The 20,337-nt window shown below is 36.5% G+C and overlaps 1 pseudogene across 1 annotated transcript; it reads right to left on the reverse strand.

Moving 5' to 3' along the window:
* Positions 1-8,069: 8,069 nt before the first annotated feature.
* LOC143603703 (G-type lectin S-receptor-like serine/threonine-protein kinase At4g27290) lies at positions 8,070-12,101 on the reverse strand (annotated as a pseudogene). The gene is made up of 7 exons (XR_013148114.1): positions 10,098-12,101; positions 9,741-9,911; positions 9,501-9,649; positions 9,218-9,425; positions 8,860-9,097; positions 8,614-8,767; positions 8,070-8,538 (listed from the first exon to the last, which is right to left on the reverse strand). The product of XR_013148114.1 is annotated as a G-type lectin S-receptor-like serine/threonine-protein kinase At4g27290 (transcript).
* Between the last annotated feature and the right edge of the window lie 8,236 nt (positions 12,102-20,337).

Consider the following 20,337-nt stretch of genomic DNA (forward strand, 5'->3'; position numbering starts at 1 on the left):
ACTGCCTTCACCATCACCCAGCAGCCACATCAATAGCCAAACCTAAACTAGCCCAGTTTACTTTACTAAAATTCAATCTACTTGTTTACAGTTTGAATACATTAGCATAGGTCTTTTTATCGGAATAACGCAACGAGTATAACGCAATGTTTATTACCTCGAATTGCTACTCTAATAACGGTGAAACTCGCCGAAAAACATGGTGGCATGGGAAGCCTCATTTTAGTTTGGGATTTTGATCAACAACTACCTCATTCATCGTTATCCAACCATCCATCATAATCTGCAAAAAGTAAATTGCTTTGAACGTGACCCGTAATGATGGAGGCGGTGGACGATGTCGATGGTGGTGGAGGCAGTGAGGCTAGCGATAGTAGTGAGAGGATGGCGATTAGAGGCAATGAGTGATGGTGGTGGTGGTGTCGACCGTGGCTATGAAATGTTGTTGGTAGGTAATAAGTGATGGAGGTCTGTGGTGGTGGTAGTATTTATTACCTTGAATTGCTGCTCTATCTTTAACGGCAAAACTCGCTGGAAAAACGTGGTGGCAGCGGAAACCTCATTTTAGTTTGGGATTTTGATCAACAACTACCTCATTCATCGTTATCCAACCATCCATCATAATCTGCAAACAATAAATTGCTTCGAACGTGACCCGTAATGATGGAGGAGGTGGACGCTGTTGGTGGTGAAGACAGTGAGGCTGGCGATAGTAGTGAAGGTGGCGATAGAGGCAATGAGTGATGGAGGTATGTGGTGGTGGTGGTTGTGTAGACCGTGGCTATGAAATGTTGGTGGTAGGCAATAAGTGATGGAGGTTTGTGGTGGTGGTGGGTATTTATTACCTTGAATTGCAGCTTTATCGTTAACGGAGAAACTCGCTGGAAAAAACTTGGTGGCAGCGGAAACCTCATTTTAGTTTGGGATTTTGATCAACAACTACCTCATTCATTGTTACCCAACCATCCATCATAATCTTCAAAACAATAAATTGTTTCGAATGTGACCCGTAATGATAGAGGCGGTGGACGCTTTGGTGGTGGTGGTGGTGAAGACAGTGAGGCTGGTGATAGTAGTGAAGTGGCGACAGAGGGCAATGAGTGATGGAGGTCTGTGGTGGTGGTGGTGGTGGTGTAGACCGTGGCTATGAAATGTTGGTGATAGGCAATAAGTGATGGAGATCTGTGGTTGGTGGTAGTGTAGACCGTGGCTATGAAATGTTGGTGGTAGGCAATAATTAGTGATGGAGTTCTGTGGTGGTGTAGACAGTGGCTATGAAATGTTGGTGGTGGTGCTTGTGTTTGTTTGTGTGTGTGTGTGTTATTATTATTTTTTTTGTTAGGTTTTTCTTTTTTGTCATAAGGTATTTTCCCCAAGGCATGACATATCAACAAAAACATGTCACGTCATAAACAAACTAATGGAGTTAGGGTTCGTTAAGTTTGAGTGTGATAGAGGAAAACAAGTTACAAGTTGGGTGTGGTAAGAGACAAAGCATTAGTTGGGAGTGTTATCGTCAAATGAGTGAAAGTTGAGATTATTGAAAACTAATATCCCTTTAACAAATTTATATTCTTTTTAGTAAAATAATTATTCAGTTAATCATATTAAACAAAATAAAATAAATAGATAGACTTGCATTACATAAAAAAATACATAAATAAAATTTAAATATTTATGTTTTAAGTAAATTATAATGAAATGAAATAACCTCTTTATTAAATAGAAAATAAAATTAGGAGGAGAAGGAGGAAGAGGAGGAGGTAGTTAAATATTGTTATCGATGGTTTTTTTTCTAAAAAATTGCTGTTACTGATTAAATATTTATTTCAGATATTATTATTAAGACTTCAAAAACAATAAAAGAAAACTTAATTTAATATATAATTTTTTGTTATCGATAAGATTAAGAAAACAAAAGAGTTTTAATAGTGAGTCGGGCTTACCTGGACTATCCGTCCATGCAACACAAGTGCGGCATCTGGATGCTGCCTCCCTCACAACTGCCTATCAGTCCATGCACACAAGTGCGACATCTGGATGCTGCCTCCCCTCACAACTGCTTGCCATGCGTGCGGATGATATAGCTGCCAAGGTGATCGATTCTCCATTCGCGTCGTGGGTTATCTAACGTCTGTTCTTGAGTTTTTTAAAGGAGAGAAAGGAAAGAAAAAACTAAGGATAATTAAAAAAATAGGTGTTCTTAAGTTTTTTTTAGGATGGAAAGGAAAGGAGTAGGAGGAGTTAGGAGGGGATTAAATTAATGTATTTTTCCAATAAGTTATCCTCCTAAAAATGGGGATGATTACTAAGGATAACTATTTTTTAACATAGTTATCCTTTCCTTTCCTCTAATTTTCTTCTAACTCAAGAACACACCTATTAAAAAAAAATTCATTCCCTTCCCTTCCCTTTCTTATCATTCCCTCTCCTTTCCTTTTCTTTCCTTGGTTAAAAAACTCAAGAACAAGGCGAAAATGCCATACAATATCACTTATATTTAGTGAGTTTGTTTTTACACTGTCATAACAGGTCATCTTGGATTTCATACAAGCGAGCCCATGATTAACTCTTAACAACTATAGGGTCTTGCCAAGTGTAGAGGAGACAAAACAACCCACTAGCACATGGAAAGACCGACAGGGTAAAGTTATCATGCACATGTATAATGAGATTTAAAATTATCTATAATGACATAGTGTGAGTTTGTGTAGCCAAAAACAACTAACTAATTGCATGGCCATGAAGGTCCAATAGTGCAAAGTAATCATACATTTGTGTTATGACCCTAATGGGGTTTGTGTAGCCAACACACGATAAGACACATTAAAACCCAAGACTGTAAAAAAGTATTCTTCCTCGTGTATAGTGAGGCCAAACATGACATTTATATGACCTATTTTGGATTTTTATATCCAAAACAACCCACTCACACATGAAAAGCCCGTCAAAGTCCTTTAGTTTAAAGTAAACATACCTTGTATCATGAGGCCCAGAATAACTTGTTGTGAACTAATGATGGGTTGTGGTCCCAAAATAACTCATTAACACATTTCAAACCCCATTAAGACCCAAAAGTGTATAGTAATCATACACATGTATCATGAGCCCCAAAAATGACTTGTAATGACCTAATTAGGTCCTAATGTGGGTTTGTGTAGCCAAAGCTACTAACACATGGCAATGGTATAAACTGATTGTGCACATGTGTAAGACCAGAATGACGTTTGGATATAATATAAGAGATGAAATTTTAGTTATTTTTCATTGTTTTGATAATAATCGAAACATGAGAATCAAAATAAATTGGATTTAATGTTCATGTAATCCAAGAATAGGCAGCTCAAATCAGTTGTAATCCTTTGTTTCATTTCTCCAAGGTCGAATCAGATAAAGAAGATTCAACTGGATTCGGATGCATCATCACTTTTTGTTATATAAAGGTTGAAATATTGTTAGTTTGCTCAAACTGCCGGGGTTAAAGTTGTAACTTTCTTAGTTATCATGTGTCTGATGTTAGTTTGGGCTAAATGTGTAGAGTCTTGTATTTTACAGGGACTGAAAGTGTAAATAATAGGAATCAGGTTGTTAGTAGTCGTTAGGATAAATTTGGGGATATAATCGCTAATTAGGGCTTGGTTTTGTATTCGATTTTCTTTCTGTATTTCTTTTGGTTTTCTTTTCATTCATAATGAAAGATTGATTTCTTGTTTCTTGTTCATAAACATCTTATTTCTTGATTCAATTCATAACAATTGGTATCAGAACTTTCTATGCTCGATCCAAAATTGAATCAGTTTCTTTAATCCGCTGCAATTGATCAAGATGGTCTACCTCGAAGTTCAGTCTTGAAAGTTTGATGGTCGAAACGACTTCAGTTTTATGGCGAGTTAAGAGGCGTGCTCTTCTGGTTCATAATGAGGTAGTAGATGCCCTAAAAGGTGAAGAGAACTTGCCAGAAGATTTGAATGACAACGAAAAGAAGGAGATAATGGAGAAAGCGCATAGCGAGATTGTTCTAAGTCTCGGAGACCATGTGTTGAGTGAAGTATCGAAGGAGACCACCGCAGCAGGGATTTGGACCAAGTTAGAGTCGCTATACATGACCAAATCCTTGGCCAACCGGCTGTATTTGAAGAAAAGGTTATATACCTTCCATATGTCATTTGCAAAGACCTTAGAAAGCCATATAGATGAATTTAACACTTTAATTCTGGATCTTGAAAACATTGAAGTGGAGCTTGATAATGAAGATCAAGCAATAATATTCCTTACATCTCTGCCTTCGTCTTATGAACACTTTGTGGACACCCTCATGTATTGGAAGGGAATCTTTATCCCATGGAGGATGTTCTTGCAGCACTCAATTCAAAAGAAATTGAACAAGAAGAATGAAAATCAAGATGAAGCAGGGGTGGTTTGTTTGTAAGGGGAAGAGCAGGTCAAAGAGATCAGAAATTCGGTGGCTAAGGTAGGTCTAAGTCTAAACCAAAAAAGGGTCATGAGATGTTATATCTGTAACTCAAATAAGCATCTTAAAACGGATTGTCCTTAAAGAAATAAGAAGAAGAAGTTTGACCTAGTTCTTCTAAATCTCAAGGTAATATTTCTGCAGATGAATCTTTAGATGGTTATGATAGTGCATAGGTTTGTGTGGTATCAATGGAAAGGGGTTGTAGTGGCTGGATCTTAGATTCACGGTGTTCTTACCATATGACACCTAATAAAGAATGTTTTAAGAGTTTGAAATTAGAGGATCTTGGTGTAGTTAAACTAGGTGATGACAGACCATGCACCTTTAAGGGACATGGCATAGTAGTTTTAAGATTGGATAATGGTACAGAGGTTGAATTAGCCAATGTTAGGTGTATTCCATCTTTAACCAAGAATCTCATTTTATTAAAGGCTCTATGGTTATGCTTTCTGTTACTAGAGGTGAAAACAACATTTATCTGTTGGAATGGTAGTGCAATAGTTAGATCAGTTTCTGTGACAAGCGGGTAATTCTGTCAACACTGCAAAACTTTGGCATAGGAGGCTTGGTCACATGAGTGAAATAAGCTTGATAGAGTTAAAGAAACAAGAAGTGATTACTGATATGAAGAGTTGTGAAGTTGAGTCTTGTGAAAACTGTATCTTAGGAAACTCTAAGAGGGTAAGTTTTTCAAAAGGAAAACATAAGTCCAAAGGCATTTTGGATTATGTTCATGCAGATTGTTTTGTTGGGACCAACAAAACACAAGTCCTTATGTGGAGCTTCATATTTCTTGTCTATTATAGATGACTATTCAGGAGAGTATGGGTCTATATCTAAAACACAAGTCTAATGCATTTAATATGTTTAAAGATTGGGTAGTATTGGTTGAAAATCAAACTGAGACCAAGGTAAGAAATTAAGAACTGATAATGGCTTAGAGTTCTGTAGTAGAGAGTTCAATAACTATTGCAAATCTAAGGGCACTGTTAGGCATTTGTCAATTCATGGTACTCCTCAACATAATGGTTTGGTTGAGAGAATGAATAGGACCCTGTTAGAAAAGGTACGATGCTTGCTGTTGATGGCCGGTATGCCTAAAGGGTTTTGGCAGAAGCTGTGAATCTGCAGCATACCTTATTAATAGGTCACCTTCTACTGCAATAGATATGATGGTACCTATGGAAAGGTGGACTGGGGAAAAGACAGATTATAGAATTTTAAGAGTTTTTGGTTGTTTGGCTTATTCCCACATAAGTCAAGGGAAATTAGAACCAAGAGCTCTCAAGTGTGTCATGATTGGGTATCCTGATGGAGTAAAAGGGTACAAATTATGGAGAGTGGATGATGGGAGTCCCAAAGTAATCATTATCAGAAATGTTGTTGTTCAAAGATAGTGTTATGTACAAAGAGGTAATTGATGAGGCAACTGATAGTCAAGAAGGTGACAAGGGAGTTCAGTTTGAGGTGGAGCCATTGCCTAGTGTGAATGAACAAGGGAGTTACAAGTGGGTCTGTAAATGATGGAGATAGGGGTGTTTCTGAAAGTTCTGGGAATACCAGTGATGGTTATTGTGTGACCAGGAATAGAGAGAGAAGGAATGTAATTCCTCCTCAAAGGTTTAGGGATTATGAAGACATTTCAGCATTTGCTTTAGCATAGAAGAGGAAGAGAGTTCAACTGAGCCATTGTCTTACTCTGAGGCAATTTACTCAATTGATAAAGAAAGGTGGATAGCTGCTATGCAAGATGAAATGGAATCCCTGCACAAGAACAAGACTTGGAAGCTTGTTGACAAGCCCAAGGATCAAAAAACTTGTGGCTTGTAAGTGGATATTCAAGGTCAAAGAAGGTTTGCCAGGTGAAAAGCCTAGGTACAAAGCTAGGCTGGTGGCAAAAGGGTTTACACAAAGGGGCTGGAATAGATTATAATGAGATCTATTCACTTGTTGTAAGACATGCTTCAATAAGAGTGATACTTGCATTAAAAGCTGTTCAAGGATTAGAGTTGGAACAGCTTGATGTGAAGACAGCTTTTCTTCATGGCAATTTGGAAGAAAAGATATATATGCATCAGCCACAAGGTTTTCAGGTTGAAGGGGAAAAATGGTAAAGTCTGTCTTTTATTAAGATCATTATATGGATTGAAGCAATCCCCTAGACAATGGTACCTAAGATTTGATTAATATATGGTGTCTAATAGATTTAATAGAAGTGAATTTGATAGTTGTGTTTACTTCAAGGAATATGAAGTAGGTAAGTATGTTTATCTACTTTTATATGTAGATGATATGCTAGTAGCTTGTAAAGATAAGCAGGTGATAGTTGGTACTAAGCAGTTATTAATGAAAGAATTTGACATGAAAGAACTTGGTGAAGCCAAGAGAATATTGGTCATGGAGATAACAAGAGATAAAAATCAAGGATTGTTATACTTAACCCAAACTGCTTATGTTAACAAGCTAATGAACAGTTATGCAATTAGTGATAGTAAACGTGTTACTACACCATTGGGCCTGCATTTCAAATTGTCTGAAAGAGATTGTCCTATTTCAGATGTGGAAAAGGAAAATATGCAGAAGTTTCCTTATGCCAAAGTGGTGGGAAGTTTAATGTACCTAATGGTCTGTACAAGACCAGACATAGGATTTGCAGTAAGTATGTTTAGTAGATATATGAAAAATCCTGGTGAAACTCATTGGGAAGCTGTAAAGTGGATAATGAGATATTTGAATGGTACTAAAGAGGTGGGGCTGGTTTTTGGAAAAGGTTCTTTTGATAAGGATGTTATTGGCTTTGCAGATTCAGACTTTGCAAAAGATTTAGATAATGGTAAGTCAATGACTGGATATGCTTTCAAAGTTTGGGGTTCATTAATAAGTTGGAAAGCATCTTTGCAACATATTGTTACTCTTTCTACAACAAAGGCTGAATATGTTGCTCTTACCGAAGCAGTAAAAGAAGCCTTATGGCTTAAAGAGTTTATTTCTGAACTCAGGGGTAAAATGGTCCAAGTCACAGTTTTTTGTGATAATCAAGGTGCAATTCAGTTAACAAAGAATCCAGTGCATCATGAAAGGACTAAGCACATTAATGTGAAGTTTCACTTCATAAGGGATGTGGTAAGATCTAAATTGTTACAAGTGGAAAATATTGATACAATAGACAATGCTGCAGATGTGTTTACCAAGATTCTACCGGGTTCAAAGTTCAATTACTGTTTAGAGCTTCTAAATGTTGAACTAACATGATTAAAAGGTGGAGATTGTTATATAAAGGTTGAAATATGTTAGTTTGCTCAAACTACAGGGGTTAAGTTGTAACTTTCTTAGTTATCATGTGTCTGATGTTAGTTTGGGCTAAATGTGTAGAGTCTTGTATTTTACAGGGACTGAAAGTGTAAATAATAGGAATCAGGTTGTTAGTAGTCGTTAGGATAAATTTGGGGATATAATCTCTAATTAGGGCTTGGTTTTGTATTCGATTTTCTTTCTGTATTTCTTTTGGTTTTCTTTTCATTCATAATGAAAGATTGATTTCTTGTTTCTTGTTCATAAACATCTTATTTCTTGATTCAATTCATAACAACTTTTATATTAATGTGATCCAAAATCTATTATGTTGTTCATAATGAAAGCACGTGTGAAGACAACCTGCTACGTGATTAGAGAATCATAAACCAAAATACTTATTACAGTACAACTTAAAAAGGCAAGTCTGATGCTACTCCGGAGGTTGGCGTATGAATTACATCTTTCACTTCATCTCATTACCGACCATCTATTTCACTTAGTGTCACTCCATTATTTGATGATGGGCAAATTGAAACAGAATCAATTTCACTTCCTTTAAAGAAGAAAGCAGGTTTTTTTGGAGAAGGTAGTGATCCTTCACCAGCCAACATGGAAACCACAACCGCTGTGGAAGGTCTATCTTCCACTCGATGTTGTACACATAATAAACCAATGTGTATTGATCGCAACACTTCATAAGTAGACCATGAATCACCTAATGATGCGTCAGTTAGATCAAGAGACTTGCCTTCTTTGTAAAGTCTCCAAGCCTAAAACGATTAAATTAGTAACCAACAAACATCAGTTCAATTCAACAATAAAATAACCGTATTCAACACACTTACATGTCCAAGAAGGTTAATATCATAGTCATCTTCATGAACAAAACCTCTATTTTTCTTTCCACTCACAATCTCCAACACCAAAACCCCATAGCTAAAAATATCTGACTTTACTGAGAACATGCCATTTGCTGCATACTCTGGAGATATGTATCCCCTGTGTAGAAGGTACATGTAACACCATGAAAATGATAAATAGGAAAAAGACAAATGGAATAAAATAGAACAGAAAGTTAGAGGGATTCTTACAAAGTTCCCACCACTTTTTTTGTATTTGCTTCACTCTCATGTCCTTCAAACATTCTAGCCAAACCAAAGTCTGATATTTTTGGATTCATGTCACGATCAAGCAAAATGTTTCCTGCTTTTAAATCCCTGTGAACCACTCTATGTCGGGAATCTTGATGAAGATAAAGAAGACCTCGAGCAATCCCATGAATAATGTTGAAACGTTGTGGCCAGTTAAGTAATGACCTCCTTAAATCATCTAAAGAATATTAAAAACAAGAAAAAAAAACAAAAAAAAACTTAATTTAGTATATTATTTAAAATGGCTTTTCTTCTCTACTATATAAATTACTTTTGTTGATTTGAAAGAGAACCCAACCAAATATAAACCAGTCTAGGCTTTTATTAGGCATGTATTCATAAACCAGCATTGTCTCCTCGCCTTGAATGCAGTATCCTAAGAGCTTGACCAGATTCCTATGCTGAAGTTTAGCAATGCATAAAACTTCATTCTTGAATTCATCAAGCCCTTGTTTAGATGCCTTTGAAAGACGCTTTACAGCAATCTCTTGTCCTTCTAGCACACCCTGGATGATTTTAGCATTATTAGGCATACTGTTTTTTCACCTGTGTGGTTGATGTTTATAGTCATGCCCTGTTACCTTATACACTGGACCAAACCCCCCTTCTCCAAGCTTGTTGTCGATAGAGAATTTATTGGTTGCCCTAGAAATTGTTGATAAACTAAACACTGGCAACTCTATGCTTCCCTTCCTTCTGCTACATTTTTGATCTTTTTCAAGGACCTTTACTGTTGCATGTAGAAATATAATAGGTTGAGACAAAACTTATTTTTTTTTTAAATCTGATTATGTGCTATTAATTCAAAAATTTTCACCTACCTTCTTGTTCTACATCCGGTCTACCCTTTCTCTTAATCCAAGTGCAGGTTGCTAATATCACAAACAACCCTGCTGATGTTGACAAACTGACTGTAACAATTACACGTCTTTCTCTAGAGAATCTAGAACGAATTCCACGGTTTCCATCATTAACCACAGTTGACGAATTAGCTGTAACAATTAAAAAGTTATTAACAAACAATACACTGTGAAATTTTCAATCCAAAGAACACATGTAAACTCAGTTCATTTAGTTTGTAAAATCCAAAATAAGACCTTTAAGCTTTAAAAGCTTAAATAACAACATAATCAGCTAAAAATGCTTTCGCATAAACATGAAGTGATGTATTAGCTTACCTAATAGTTCTGAGGCTGCCAGTCTAACATAAAGATCTTGCCCATTTAGTTGGTACACTCGCATATCAATCAGATCACCAAACCATAACAAGCATCCAACTCCACCAGCAGTCATGTTTGGATTGGCAAAGGCAGTGCATGAGCAGTTACTTTTGCAAGTCATCTCACATTCTTGAAGGCTTACATTGGTATGAAACAAAGCATTCTGAGTTTCTGGCAATTTCATGCTTGACAACTTTAGAAATCCCTCCTTGGGCGAACAATCCAAAGATGTAGTTCTTCTACAACCACTACTCCAATTATTATAAGGAGTCAATTCTTGTTTATAGTTTCGTTCAAACCCTTTGAAGCACCCACAATTCGAAAAACTGACAGCATTACAGATTCCATATGGGCCGCATAGTCCATAACTATCACAATTATCTGAGGGATATGAGAAATCCTGCGTCCATCCTTGGTTATGCATGTCCAGATGCCAGATCTCATACTTCCCACCCGGGTCAATATCAGCCTTAACATCAAAGAGTTGCTCTTAAAAGTTAATTCAAAATACGTCTCATTCTCGTTGGCAATCATATGAGCGTCAAATATATAAACCGGGGTAGCTTTATAGCTTGGCTGGCCGGCAAACGTTATGCCATTATACGGCCCAAACCTTGTTTGAATAACAGAGCTTTTTCTAATATATACTTGCTGATAGTTACCCTTAACCATTGAATACCTGATTGTATACTCACCTGGGGAAGGATCATCGACACTCCTCCATGATGTCATGTACATCTCTCGTCCTGTTATGAAGTTCTTCCCCAACTTCATTCCTGGTAAGTAGGTATCTCCAGGGTAATCAAAACTTTGCCAAATGAGAATATTGTTGTTGGTTTTACTTTCATGCTTGATTACCAGATTACCCGTATCCAATAGTTGTGCTAGGGGATTGACATTTGTACCAGACGTTGAGGAGTTGGATGACCAAATGATAGCACCGCCACTATTGAAAAGAGACATGATCCCTTGGCTGTCCAACTTGACCATGCCAGAGGAATCAGTAAGTGGTGTTTCCCTGTTAGCAACCCATGCAACCGTATGAGGTGTTGTGTTCTTATACCATATGCCCAGATATCGATATTTGGAACTGCCTGGGCTAAAGAAACCTAGCTCGAATTTTGCATTCGGTGAAACAATGGTGTCACTGTCTAAGAAGTTTTGATTCACAGTTATGGTTTCTAATGATAAACTAGAATTACTTAGCATGAGAAAAAAGAAGGTAATAGAAGGGAGTAATATTATGGTTTGATTCATAGCGATGCACGGATTATTTCAAGTGTCTTCCTCACTACTTGATTGAACATTTATAGGTACATCACATATGTAAAACCAAATATTATTGTCTGGGTAGACGATCCTTCATTAGTTCAACCAGGAATGAGATTTCCCAAATAAATGCAAACTAATAGTTTACTATAAAAGAGACCAAAAATAGCCATCCTTTAATGCTCTCTCAAACCAGAGTCTCCTTCATTAACTCCAATGAATATTCGGGACCAATACACCTAACTCAAATGCCACATAATCAATCAATGTTGTCCTGAGTTACATAAGAAAATTAAAAAAAAATGTTTTTGCCTAATTTCATTGGCAAGTATCAAACCAGGTGTCAAGATCAATGCCCCCTCCCCTCCCACACGTCCGAAGCTCCATAAATATTTTGAAGAATTGGCCAAATCTGAGTCTTCCCTTAACCAGAGGAAACTTTTGAAACTTATCAATCCGACTTAGCTTCTTGTTTGGGGCAAGAGACCCAGGTTTGAATGTTGCAAGTGACTTTCTCTAAATGGGTCAAGCCTCAGGCTTACCCTCTATAATAAACCTTGATTACCATAAGCTAGTTAACGACTAGTAAACCTTTTACAACATACGTAAGATGTGTTGGTGTGTTTATTTATAACAGCGTTTCACAGTGAATATTTTGTTATTTATATTGTTCAACGTCATTTCTTTTCGTGGTTCAACGCTATAACCGCAGCGCACAAGGTGAGTTTATGTTTATATTTTGACTTTGTTTTATAAAGTTTCGAGAACGTTAATGGTTTTTCGTGATTTAACACGCCATAACACACGCACATTAAATACTTGTTTTTATAGTCTTTTTTTTTACCAAAAGAGTGTTGGTATGGAAAATGTTTACCAAAATGATGTTCATTAAAAAATATTTAAATATTTATCAAAATGTGTTGGTGACATGTTTTTTATTTCTCACCAACATTCTTTAGGGTAAAACTCTCTCTCTCTCTCTCTCCCTCTCTCTCTCTCTCTCTCCCAAGACCACCACCATAGCCGCCACCCAAACATGCCCTTTTCTCTCGCCCAGTCACCAAAAGTAGTCGTCAACCCTGGTACGTTGCTCATCCATGGGCAACAGCTTACAGAAACATCGTTTGCAACAGTTTCTTGGACAAATTCGGGAATCGTAAGGTTCAATAACATAGGGCTACACTATACAAAACCTTTAGACTTATGGACACTTTTGATTTTGAAACCTCTATGACCTTTGCGGCCACCAACAGTAGCTCAACTTCGTGTATTAGGCTTCGATGCCTCAGAGGAGGCGGTGGAACTCATATGCAGGGTCCTCTCCGAGATTTTTAGTACCTAGGCCGAGCTGAAATAAAAAGATCCGCAAGCTTTAATTAATAACGAAAAAATTGCGTGCCCCATCCGGTGGTGCGCCTCGCACACCCCTGGGCCGCCCCTGCTTATATATCTGGTTGACCATAAGTCAAAATAAACTACGGATTAAGAGAGATGCTAGGAGTTTGTGGGATTTCACCACCAATTGATGGATTCATAGTAGGAAGATGGAGTGGTTGTTAGAGTTTGGGATGGTAATATGGCACATGTTTAAGACAAGATTAAACTTGTTAATCATGTCGTCTTTAACCTATTTATGGTGGTTCTTGGACTCCCTAAAATTAGAAGTAGGGTATGGTGGCTGTTAGTGGCGGTGATTGCTGCTTATTGTGGTCGGTTGATGGTGGTCAGTGAATCGTGGCTGCAAATTAATAGAGTTTACATCATTTAAAGGGGTTGTGGTGTAAGGCCAAAATGTTGTGACTTGCGATATTAAATTACGAAACCTTATTTACGATCAAGTTAATAATTTATGTTGGCGAGAAACCGAACACGAAACGAGGGCTTTGGTACGCGCGTTTAGCTTCAATGGGGATAAGGCTTCTAGAAGATACGGTGTTGATGAGTGAGTGTAAGTAGGTTGTTTCCAACACCATGTTTATGTGGTTTCCAATTAAACGAGGTGGGTAAAAATTTAATTTTACCCCATCCCCACACTTGAGGTTGACATTGTCCTCAATGTTTAAAATTTTGCAATAAAAATATATTATGGAGGATGGGATTAAAATTGACTGATTACAAATTTTAAAACCGAGCTTAATGTTATGGTCCTAAAAATTATACAACTATACAATTACACTTTTAACAATAAAACTAATAAAACAAAGAGAATTATAAAAACAAAATCACCTGATAAGAAAATAAATAACTCAAGTACACTCGTGCTTACACTAAAGGAACCTGGCTCCTCGATTCACTCAACACAATCTGCAAACTCTCACACGTGTAGAAGCATGCTTCTCACAACTATTAGGATAGGTCTTTTAAACCGTTTTCAAAACAGTTAATTTTAATTACCAATCCGAGTTAAATAAATTTCATAATTAAATTGGTTAAACGAGTAAAAATGTTAAAAAAACCTAACTAACTTTCGTAGGAATCACGATTGCATTTAGCATATGCAACAAGCCCTTTAAACCACCCGGTAGCCCGGGTGGACGAGTGAGGTCTCGTGAGGGTTCATAGGAAACTACACCCACAAAGTTTTAAATACAACATAATATACACATACCTGAATACAAGGTCTTCGGCCAGACTATACCTTATGGTCGTTCATGGTGGTCTCGTAGGGTGCTTGCCTCCTTCCACTCCTAAACTTGTTCCATTCACATCATTAGTTTTATTCCAGACCAGATCATAAAATTTGCAAGTTTCTTTGTAATAGTCATACTCCAACGATTTCTTGGCCTTTTTTCTTCTTCTCCTTCTTAACTTCTTCTTTGCTTTCTCTTCATTTAACATGTCAATCAAAAACATTCTTTCTTTTCTGTTTGATTCTCCTTCTCAGAAGACCCACACTTGTCAGTTTTATGACTAGATAAATTAGAAAACAACTTTAAACTCATTTTGTTTCCCCCAAACCTCATTCTAACAGTTCCCTCAACACAATTTATAATAGCCTTTATTGTAGCTAAGAACGGTCTACCCATAATAACAGTCGTTTGTGTACTCTTTAATCAATCAAGCACGAGGAAATCCACAGGATAATAGAATTCACCAACTTTTACAATCACATCCTTTACAATCCCCTAGGACACTTAGGAATTTGATCAGCCAACACCACTATGGTTTTAACTTTTTGTAGTGGCCCAAAATCATACTGATCATACAAACTCCCCCGGTTAAATACTTACAAAAGATCCAACAAAGCCTTATCTAATTTAAAATCACCTATTTGTATTGAAATAATAGGTGTTTATGGATCTTGAAGTTTCGGGGGAAGGGTACCCATCAAAACGGCGTTCACACTAGCAGTTAGATTAAGTTGTTTATGAAACTTGTGACATCGTTTGTGGGTACTTAACTCTTCTAAACACTCAAAATGATCAGGACTCGCTTTAATTTGTTCAATCAATAGTTTATTTATTTTCACTTTTTCAAATTTTCCCACTTTTCACCCTTAGGTGGTTCCCGTTTACTTAAATTTTTGGGTGCAAGTAAAGCTAAGGGAAATAGAACTTTAACATTCAAATGACTAATTTTAGAAAACATGCTATTCGGATCAATTTTAGACTTTGTAAAACTTTTAACTTTCTGATCATGTTCACCCTCACCCTTAGATTCAATTATATCATTCACCCCACCCTCAACACATTGTGGTGAATGAGTTTCAACAACAGAAATTTCAGAAAGAGGACGAGTACTTACCTCATTTATGTGGACACTCGTTGTGTTAGAGGATTTGTGAGTTGGGCATATATGAGTATCACTACAAAGCTTACCTTGATCTCTTTTGATGATTATCATTTCTTCAGTTAATTATCCAACCTGCTGTGACAATGCCTTAATTTTCTTATCTCTGATCTCGTTGCCTTTCTGAGTATCCATCATTAACTCAATAATTGTATCCAATTTTTCATTGATGGAGTTATTATTCGACCCATGCTGACCCGTTTGCCTATTCCCCTGATTCTCAAAAGATCTTGTTTTCTGATGCGGTGATGCGATTCGTGGGGCTTTCTTTGGTACTATAGGCACAAAATGACTGGAAACTCCTCTAACTTGGGATCTATGATTCGCCATAGACACTTCATTCATATATTCATCCAGGCCCTGTTGTCCTCCATAATTGTTCTGTTGAACACCATTATACTTTTGCTGACCAAACTTGACCCGACTCTGACCTCTTTGATTAAATTGTGGCATTAAAGGCACAAACTCATCAAACTCATCATATTCATATTGGTTTTGGGTTTGAGGATGTGGCAGGTCAAAGTTTGAAAATTGTTGATTTTATGTGAATGGCGGGTATAATGGGCTACCTGGTGGACTTTGATTACTGTAATAACTCATAACCGAACTATACGTATGCTGCCGACACTATAATAAGTTCCTGAACAAGGAAAGGCAAACAATACCAAGTGTAATACCGAACTTAAACAAAAAGAAATAATAAGAAAAATATTTTTGGATTTTTTTTTTATAATTTTAATCAAACAAGCAACGTAACACTAAACGCGCTAGCTCCCCGGCAACGGCGCCATTTTGATGACCATCGTTTTAGTCATTCAAAAACGCAATTAAACTAAACAGTTAGAGTAAGTAGGGTATCGTATCTACGAGGAGCATGTGGTCAATATTACACTTTTTGTGTGAGTTTTAAACTAAAATTAACTAACTTAATGTGGACAAACAATGTCAAGCAAAATTTGAAGATTGATTTTAAAAACAATTTAAAAAAATGCAACCTCGTCTCGGTTTCAGGTTCTAGATTTCACACAAAACTCGTTTCATTAATTTGACACCACATAAACATGGTGTTGGAAAGTCGGTTAAAATAGGTGTTAATCAAAATAGATATTTCTCATCGGATCTAATATAATTCAATTATCATATTTATTAGTGTAAATCGACCTACACTATGTCACCCAACAAGCTACTAGGTTTTGTCATCAACTGATCAAATTGCAAAGCAAGGATTACTAACACATGCAAATTGTTTAAATAAACCAACACATCAATATGTTCATACAACGTTGTTAATGTCAAGAACAAATACAAACATGAATAAAATTGAGAAAAGTGTTAAACCCAAATGAACCGTTCACCCGGAGAAAGTTACAACGAGATTAGCCTTGCATGGTCATGATTATTTCTTCTTGATTTGCGTACTACATGGCCAAAGAGGCAGTTGCTCTCGTCTTGCACTACTTCTGCCCTACTGTCGTATGATGTCCACTCTTTCCCCACCTTGTGCCTTTTTTTCTTGTGAACCTAATACTTATTGAAGCCCACTCCAAAATTGTGTGCATACCATTTGAGCCCAGATTTGTCACATTCGTTAAACGAGCTCACGGCTGTTCACGAGCCGAGCTAAACCGAGCGAAGGCTTGCTCGTTGCTTGGCTCGTTTACAACCGAACCGAACTGAACGGCTGAAATTTGAACCGAGCGAAAACCGAAACAAGCCAAATTCGAATCGAGCATTTTTCGATCGAACATCGAGCGTTTTCGAGCATTATTTATTTCTTTTTCACTTTAAATTTTCAGAACAACTTAGAAGGTTGTCAATACTATATTTTAAAAATAAATTAATAGTTTTTAGACAAACGAATAGATTGTAAATTTTTATTAAACATAAGTTTGAAGTGAGATATAATGATCATTTAAACAAACTTCAAGTATTGTAAAAACTTGAAGCTAACCAATAAAACTATAAAACTGACGAAACATGAAAACTTTAAAGGGGTAAAAATAATTGTAAGCTTATATTTATGTGTTTTGTCTATATATTTGTATATTTGTTTATATATAATTATATCTAAAATAAATTAAAAATATTCGAGCCGAACCGAACCGAACCGAGCAGACCTTTGCTTGTTGTTTGGCTCGTTTACAAACCGAACCGAGCAGAGCGGCTTGTTTTCAATCGAGCGAAAAAACGAGCGAGCATTTACTGAGCAATTTCCGAACGAGCGACGAGCGAGTTCGAGCGACGAGCAGTTTGAACGCCTAAGCCCACCTTAAAATTCTATTTCATTATAGAATATCATTATCATTCTTTTCTTTTCCTTGATTTGCACGTGGACACATAAAATCACTTGAATTCCTTGTTCACCTCAATTTCGTAAGCGTACTGCACAATTAAAACACAAACAATATATTAATCATTCTTTTATAGTAGCACTTAAATAGAATGTGGCTACTTTCATTATTATTATTATTATTATTATTATTATTATTATTATCATATAACCTACCATATATAAACGACTGAATATGATACAATCTAACAAATACATATACTAGAAATGCAATATTATTAACAATTAGTCACAACCAAACACTCATTCATCAGGTGTTATACATTCTAACAAATACATATACTAGAAATGCAATATTAGTGACAACCAAACACTCACTCATCAGGTGTTAGGCGGTAAATAGGGGTTTTATGTATTATTGTATGTGTGTGTTTTTCGTGTAAAACTGTAAATCACCCACCCAAGGGGAGCTCACCTTGGGTGTGGTCGGTTCGTTTGACCTATTAATCTTTTTACCGATTACAGGATCGTTCGTTATCTATATATGTTATCTTTATTTTGTTTGTCCGATCGTATGATTTCACACACCCGTCTCGAACGTTTATAAAATGCAAAATCCGTTCGCCCGTTAGATTTGGTCGTTTCGGACCTACATGTGGAAGTATGAGTTAAAAGTGATTAGAATAATAAATAAGTAAAAAAAAATAAAAGACAATTTTACCTATGACTTAATGATTAAACTTAATAGAGTTAACAATTTAAGTGTAACTGGTAAAAATTGGAAAACCTCGATGGTCTAAATGCATAATAAAAATCATGAATGAAAGTCACATTGTTAACCAAACCTCGTGAAAGATTTTGACATTTTACTCAAAATTGTAATAACAACATTAAATAGTTTTAGTATATTCTATTGCTATAGATGATAAATATGTATATTTTGTGACACTGTACTAGGGAACAATATATAAATCACAAATTAACCATTTATTTATTGCAAGAAACTGAAAAATTCAAACGCATGTGGTGGAGTGTCGTGTCGTGTCACATTTTGCTATTTGGTTCAAACCAAGGACCTTTACCATCTCATGACTTTTTGTACTATTCAAAAGGTCAAATGTGTCAACTGGTGACCTTCCAATACTAGCCTCGATCATGTGTCTATCATTTCAAACTTTTATAAAAGTCTTAAAATTAAAAAATGAAGGTCGTTTAAGTTCGAGCCCAGGCTACTTTATTAAAAAAAAAAAAGGAAAAGAAACAACCTTTTTGACCCGAGCTCACTTAAGTCGGGCTCTATTCGAGGTTTTAGCAAGCCAAACTCAAATAGCTAATGAGTCATTTACACCCTTAAATCACGGTCATGCCCATCTGTCTATTGGTGTATGTTTTTGGAAATGATTATTGAATAGATTTATTGTACTTGGGTAAAATAAAAGTTTAATTTCTTGTGATCATGTAATAAACATTACGTTAAAGATTCTGATTTCATAAGAGACAACAGTGTAGATTAAGATGCTTATAAATAAATAGGCTGTCAAAGAACGGCTAACCACGATATTATAATATAGGAATATTGGATTTTAATAATCCCTAATAAATGACATTGGCCGATAATAATCCATATTCGTTTTATCGCCACTGACGGTCCCAAATTCAAAAAATTTGGCCCCCAATGGTCCCCCGTTAAAAATGACTTAACGGCGTTATAGTTTTTCCTGAATTTCAAACCAATGTTTTAGGGCTTTTGATCGTTAGGAGGATACGAGTCGATCGGTGTAAAACTTAGTTTGAAATAGTGCTTCAAAATGACGAAACAATGTTTCAATTCGGGTGTTTGAACTTACAATTAACCAAAATCAAGTCGTTTGGATCATTGTTTCAAGCTAAGTTTTACACCAATCGACTCGTATCCTCCTAACAATCGAAAGCCCTAAAACACTGGTTTGAAATGCAGAAAAAACTATAACGCCGTTAAGTTATTTTTAACGGGGACCACTGGGGCCAACTTTTTTTAATTTGGGATCGCCAGTGGTGATAAAACGAATAGGGATTATTATCGGCCAATATCATTTAATAGGGATTATTAAAATCCAATATTCCTATAATATATAATCATGTATTGACTGACTGGGTCAACTTTATATCAAGAGTCTACTGAGAAAGAGAAAATTAATGAATAACTAACTTATTGATCAGAGGCCAATGACACAAGTATGGAGAAGCTAAATCTTAACCAGCTTTCACTATGTGCAGGTATTTTAGCCTCCCTCCTCACAGTTTGTGCTGCAGTAGACACCTTAACAGTAAACCAGATCATTAAAAATGGGGATAGCATAGTATCAGCTGGTGATAATTTTGAACTGGGATTTTTCAGCCCCAACAGTTCGAAGGATCGGTACCTGGGGATATGGTACAAGAGGATATCATTTGGTTCAGTTGTATGGGTTGCTAACAAAGGAACTCCAATTAAGGATTTGTCTGGTGCGTTCAAACTTGGTAGTGATGGAAGGTTACTGGTTCTCAGTGATGGGGGTGATACCGTAGTCTGGGCATCTAATTCGGCAAATTCCAGTAGTGTTTATCCGATGGCACAGCTTTTGGATACTGGGAATCTTGTTGTGAGGGATGCACGGATTGTTGACCAGGGAAACATCATTTGGCAAAGTAACCCATCTTATGATGCTTGTGTTCGCTCTGGAATTTGTGGCGCATATGGAACCTGTAGCAATAACAAATATCCTCAGTGTAGCTGTTTAGCAGGTTTCAAACCAAGCCGGCCAAAAGAATGGGAGATAGCAGATTGGTCAGGTGGGTGTCAACGAATACAGCCATTAGATTGCGTTAAGG

The sequence above is a fragment of the Bidens hawaiensis genome, unplaced genomic scaffold (genome assembly GCF_021521415.1).
Source record: "Bidens hawaiensis isolate Kalapana, Puna unplaced genomic scaffold, B.hawaiensis_p1.1 tig00062461_1, whole genome shotgun sequence".
NCBI classification, from domain to species: Eukaryota; Viridiplantae; Streptophyta; class Magnoliopsida; order Asterales; family Asteraceae; genus Bidens; species Bidens hawaiensis.